We start from the raw sequence: 7017 nt of genomic DNA on the forward strand, positions 1-7017 counted from the left end.
CATGCTATTATGGGCTCTAGCATAGTTGACTAAGTCGTGCGAACTCTTACAGTGGTAGACTAGCAGATGTAGGGGAAAGTAGGTGTGCCGGTCTACCCATCGTAAGGTGCTAGCGCTTCTGAAAGACTATGTCTCGGTCATTCGTTTCTCAAACACCATGTAGTGCGAGAAAACCAACTAAGGAGATCGAGTCATGTGGGGAAAAGTGCACAATCTCTGCAGAGTGTATAAACTAATCATGATTAGCCGTGTCCCCGGTTATGGACATCTTGAGTATCTAGTACTTGGATTATCGTGTGAATCTCATCATGTTACTTTAATTAATATTGTTGGGTTTGTTTAATGATGATGCTTAATTGGGATTGAGGATGTTGTCAACCATTCTCAATGTTTAACAACCACCATGATAGTTAAATAATTTATTCCTTTGTAGTAGGGAAAAACTGGCTTTACGCAAAAACTGTAACCATAGAGCTATCCACCAAGCCATATATGCATGTAGTATAGTTTTACTCTTTCATTTTTCTCTATGTGTTACTTTGCCAGCATATTCCTTGTGCTGGCCCGTTTTCCGGCTGCAACACTCATGTTGCAGACTTTTCAGACGATGAGTAAGATGCTTTAGGATCGTGGTTCTATACTCAGTGATGCCGTTGGAGTTGATGGACTCACTTATCTTCCAAGCCTTCCGCTGTTATCATTATTAGATGGCCTTAAGCCATATTTATTGTAATAGGTTTCCCTTTAGAGACATTCGATGTAATAAGTGTGTGATTGCTACTCTGTTATAAATCCTTCAAGTACTGTGCGTGTCAGCATTACTGATCCAGGAATGAAACTGATGCACAGAGATCGTACTGTTTGAGGTCTGGTCGCTACAAGATGGTATCAGAGCACGCACTGACTGTAGGACACGACCACTAAGCAAAGACCATAGATCACTACTCTCTCTTCTCATTCTAACTCCTCATCTCTTCTATTCTTCTAGGATGGCGGATGCAAGGAACAAGTTCATGCAACCGGATGAAGATACACCCTTTGGACGACACCTGAAGGAAGTATCCAAGTACTTGAAGATCGGAGTACCAAGCTTCACCGAAACCTACAACACCACCTTACCTGAAGAGGAGCGCTGGATGATTCAAGTTCAAGTTCTGGGAAGGACGTTCATGCCAGTCACTGAGCCTATAGAGTTTTCCTTTGATGCACCAACCTGGAGTTTAGGGAAGAGCATGGCAGCTCACATCACCATGGGACGCATTGGAGAAGTTTATCACAAGGAGCTTAAGGATACTACCTACCAGATTTGTGGGTGTCGAGATGAGCAATGGGAGATAGTCAACACCAGGAAAGACAGATCAGTTGCAGCTTTCATCCAGGAGTTAAACCAGCACATTCGACGCCAGGAGAACCAGATGTGTGCAGGCATGATGGATCTGAAGAAAGCCATGACCAAGATCACGGAACTGGAGGAAGAACTCAAGTCTACACGCGATGGATATGAGGAGGAAATATCAACTCTAGTCGAGAAGAATGATGATCTGACGAAGAAGCTAAGAGTGTTCATGGGATTTCCAGCAACTGGAAAAGACGAAGATCGCACTTGCCCCGAGAATTAAATCATCATCGACGATACCAACTCGGACCCGGATGATAGTGATGATGACTATGTTGATGAAGCTGGAGTAGATATCATGGAGTCTTCATCGGAGCAGTTTTTCCAGTAGACCACCATAAAGTAGTAGAATTTCCCTCCATGTATCTATTATAGTCTGAGCACTTTGTAACGATAGATAGACCGTTGTATGCCCTTGCTTTTTTGAATGAAGTGTTTTGATTGCAATTTGCCTCATGTGCACATGGGTAGTGTTTTCCCTCTAGACCTCATTCTATTTTGTATTCTCGTCTTTTCTAAACCCTCAGATGCCTCCGAGACGTGACAACGGATTCGCTTTCCCACCGGAGCTCACCCAGTTGATCCAGCAGCAGAATGCATTGATGCAGATACTAGTCCAAAATCAGAATTAGGGGAACAACAACAACAATCCACCACCACCACCTGTTGATCACTTAACCCGTTTTCTTAGACTGAATCTGCCGGTGTTCTCCAGTAGCACCGAGCCTATTGTTGCAGATGATTGGCTTCGCAAGACAGCCAGGGAGTTGATCACTGCAGGATCACAGATGCGGAGAAGGTGTGATTTGCCGCACATCAGCTTGAGGGACCCGCAGCATCATGGTGGGAGAATTTCACAACTACTTATCCAGCAGACACTGTCACATGGGATTAGTTTCAGCAGGCTTTTCGTACTGCCCATGTTTCAACAGGAGCTATGGCCATGAAGAAGCGTGAGTTTTGCAACTTGCGCCAGGGAGGAAGATCAATTGGCCAGTATGTGGATGATTTCAGTAAGCTAGCACGTTATGCCCTAGATGAGGTCGCTACGGATGCAGCTAAGCAAGAGAAGTTTCTGGAAGGGTTGAATGATGAGCTGAGCATGCAGTTGATGGTAGCAAGTTTCAACAACTACTAGGAGTTGGTAGATCATGCTCTCATGATTGAAGGAAAGCAACAGCAGATTGAAAACCGCAAGAGGAAGTATGGACAAGGGAAGTACAATTCTGGAGCTCAGCAGAAGCCCCGTTTTATTCCGAAGTCAGGAGGACAGTTTCAGCATACCCATGGAGGAGGTAGCTCGCACAATCACAATGGTCCCAAGAATGGTACCGGGAATGGAGGAAGTAGTAGCCAGAACCGTACCAACCCCTCAACACCAGCCAAGAAAGATCTGAGTCAAGTCACTTGTTCTAAGTGCCAGAAGACCGGACATTACGCCAATGAATGTCCTGAAGGCCAGACTGGAAATGGCAATGGAAGCTCCGGGAAGAAGCCGAACCCTTTCAACAGAGGACAAGTGAACCACGTTAGTGTGGAGGAGGTTGAAGCTCAGCCAGATGCAGTAATAGGTAAGTTTTTGGTTAAGTCATTTACTTAACTCGTTCTTTTTGATACTGGTGCATCGCATTCATACATATCAAGGGGATTTGTGGATAAGTATAGACTGCCCACTAGGGTTCTAAAAACACCCATGCTAGTAACCTCACCAGGAGCAGAGTATATGGCCAGTCGAGGATGTTTTCAAGTTCCATTGGGTATAGGCAAGCATGTTTTCCCCTCAGATTTAATCATTTTGGAATCCCAAGGTTTGGATGTGATTCTGGGTATGGATTGGCTATCAATGTATGGAGGAAACATTGATTGCGCCAGTAAGTCGATTCTGCTTACTACCCCAGAACGGAAAAGGATAAGGTATGTATCAAGGCATGAGCAGAGGAGGATGCACGTAAATTCCTTATCAGGAGTTGTGTAGGAGGAAGCACTAGTAGTGAAAGATTTTTCGGATGTATTTCTAGAGGAGTTGCCAGGAATGCCACCAGACAGAGACATCGAGTTTTTGAGCGAGCTTTTGCCAGGCACAGGGCCAATATCCAAGAGACCATACAGGATGCCCGCAAAAGATTTGGAGGAGATTAAAAGTCAGATTAAGGAGTTACTGGATAAAGGATACATTCGCCCAAGTTCTTCACCTTGGGGATCACCAGTACTTCTAGTGGAGAAGAAGGACGGATCGTTAAGGATGGTTGTTGATTATCGAGGATTAAATGCGGTAACCATCAAGAATAAGTACCCACTTCCAATGATCAATGATCTGTTTGACCGACTACAAGGAGCAAAGGTGTTTTCCAAGATTGATTTGCGATCAGGATACCATCAGTTGAAGATTCGAGAACAAGATATACCCAAGACAACTTTTACCACTAGGTATGGGTTGTACGAGTATACCATTATGTCATTTGGTCTGACTAACACACCTGCATATTTCATGAACATGATGAACAAAGTATTTATGGAGTTTCTAGATAAGTTCGTCGTGGTGTTCATTGATGACATCTTGGTCTACTCGAAGAACGAAGAGGAGCATAAGGAGCACTTGCGTTTGGTATTGGAAGCTCAGAGAACACCAGTTATATGCCAAGTTTAGCAAATGTGAGTTCGGGTTGAAGGAAGTTGGATTCCTCGGACATGTTATATCCGGAGAGGGTATAGCAGTAGACCCCACCAAGGTTGTCACCGTGACTAATTGGGAAGCACCAACGACAGTTGGGGAGATTAGAAGTTTTCTTGGAATGGTAGGATACTACCGGAGATACATTGAGAATTTTTCAAGGATTGCAAAGCCCATGACGGAGTTGTTGAAGAAGGATACCAAGTTCAGTTGGACTGAGGAATGTGAGGCCAGTTTCCAGGAATTGAAGAAACGTGTAGTTACCTCACCAGTGTTGATTCTGCCAGATCAGACCAAGGATTATGAGGTGTATTGCGATGCTTCACGTCGAGGACTTGGAGCAGTACTTATGCAGGAAGGAAGAGTTGTTTCGTATGCGTCACGACGACTTAAATCTCATGAGTTAAATTATGCCACACATGATTTGGAGTTAGCAGCCGTAGTGCATGCATTGAAGATGTGGAGACATTTTCTTATCGGAAATCATTGTGAGGTGTACACGGATCACAAGAGTTTGAAGTACATCTTCACACAAAAAGAGTTAAACCTCAGGCAAAGGAGATGGTTGGAACTCATCAAGGATTATGATATGAGATTGCAGTATCACCCCGGAAAGGCTAACGTAGTAGCCGATGCGTTGAGCCGTAAGAGCCATGTTAATACACTCATGACCGCAGGACTGCCAAAGGAGTTAGCCGAGGACCTTTGCAAGCTATGTTTGGAGATAGTTCCGAGAGGCTATGTAGCAACATTGGAAATTCAGTCGACTTTGATGGATAAGATCAGAGAAGCTCAAAAGACCGATAAGGAGATTGCAGAGATAAAGGAGAGGTTGAACAAGGGAAAAGCCAAGGGATTTCGTCAGGATGAGCACGATACCTTTGGTTTGAGGACCGCGTTTATGTACCCAATGACCCTGAGATCAGGAAGTTGATTTTGCAAGAGGCCCATGATTCACCGTATTCAATTCACCCAGGGAATACCAAGATGTACTTGGATTTGAAGGAGATTTCCTGGTGGACCGGAATGAAGAAGGACATTGCCGAGTATGTAGCAGTTTGTGATGTATGTCAGAGGGTAAAGGCAGAGCATCAGAAGCCAGCAGGATTGTTGCAACCATTGTCCATACCCGAATGGAAGTGGGATAAGCTAGGCATGGATTTTATTACGGGATTGCCCAAGACTCATTCAGGCTATGACTCGATTTGGGTGGTAGTCGATCGTTTGATGAAGGTAGCTCATTTCATCCCAGTGAAGATTACTTACACCAATGCCAAATTGGCCAAGATTTACATGACCAGGATCGTATGTCTGCATGGAGTTCCAAGGAGCATTGTATCAGATAGAGGAACCCAATTCACCTCAAAGTTCTGGAATCAGTTGCACGAAACCTTGGGTACCAGGCTAGAGTTCAGTACCGCTTTTCATCCGCAGACAAATGGACAGACCGAAAGAGTCAATAAGATTTTAGAGGACATGCTGAGAGCTTGTGCGCTAGATTATGGATCTAGTTGGGATGACAATTTGCCGTATGCAGAGTTCTCTTACAACAACAGTTATCAATCCAGTTTGAAGATGGCGCCTTTCAAAGCCTTATACGGAAGGAGGTGCAGAACCCCGTTGTCTTGGGACGAAGTTGGAGACCGTCAGTTGTTTGGACCAGATTTGATTAAGGAGTCTGAACGGAAAGTGAAGTTGATTCGCGACAGGCTCAGGTAGCCCAGTCCAGGCAGAAAAGCTATGCTGATGCAAAACGCAAGGAGACAGTTTACGAAGTTGGGGATAGAGTTTACCTTCGGGTATCTCCACTTCGAGGAGTTAAGCGTTTTGGTGTTAAAGGAAAGTTAGCGCCGGGTTTTGTGGGCCATACAAAGTTTTGGAACGTATGTGAGAGGTTGCCTACAAGTTGGAATTACCTAAGGGATTGTCAGGAGTTCACGACGTGTTCCACGTCTCCCAGTTGAAGAGGTGCCACGCAGAGATGGCTGATATACCGCTAAGAGATACCGTGCCGCTAGAGGCGATTCAGTTGGACAGTGATTTGACCTATGAGGAGAAACCAGCCAAGATTCTTGAGTATGCCAGCCGAGTCACCCGCAGCAAAGTTATCAAGTTTTGCAAAGTTCAGTGGAGCCACCACACCAAGGATGAAGGCACCTGGGAGCGAGCGAAGATCTGCTGAAAGACCACCCTCACCTATTCTCTAGCCAACCCGAACCTCGAGGGCGAGATTCATCTTAAGGGGGGTAGGTTTGTAACATCCCAAAATTTCAATTTGGAATGTTATACAACTAGATCATCATTGCATATCATATTTAATGCATTTTGTTTCGGTCCTAGAAATTCTACGCAACTCAAGGACCCACGGAGAGAGTTGGGGATTTCTATATTTTCATATTTGAGTTTTCTCAAATTTTGGAAGTACGATCATTTGATTTTATTTATTTTATCTTTAATTATTTCAATTATATAAATATGAGAGAGGGAATAAAATGTCTTTCCCAAAATAAAGAAATATTGAGGATTTAATAAAAAGATCAAATAAGATTTTATTTTGGATTTTCTGGCTATTTTATTCGAATTTAGGAAGAATGCGTGTTTTCCAAAATTGCATTTAGGCCCAAATAAATGTTCATCTAAACCGGCTTGATTTTAGAAGCCGCGGAAAATTTATTTCGGGATTTTTGGAGTCCATTTAGTATTTCTTTCATTTTTTTCTGCGCGATATTTATTTGAAAAAAAAAACTGGAACCGACTACGGGCCGTAACCGGCCAGGACTCCGCCTGGCCGGGTCTTTATATAGAGCGCCCCGGGCCCCGCCCCAGCCCAAAACCGCCGCCGCCAGCCCAACCCAATGCCGCCGCCGCCCAAACCCTAACCCTAGCGTCGCCCCGCCGCCAGCCCGCGCCGCCGCCGCCGCTCTCTGCTACTGCCGCCGCCACCGCCGCC

The sequence above is a fragment of the Triticum dicoccoides genome, chromosome 4B, assembly GCF_002162155.2.
Source record: "Triticum dicoccoides isolate Atlit2015 ecotype Zavitan chromosome 4B, WEW_v2.0, whole genome shotgun sequence".
NCBI lineage: Eukaryota > Viridiplantae > Streptophyta > Magnoliopsida > Poales > Poaceae > Triticum > Triticum dicoccoides.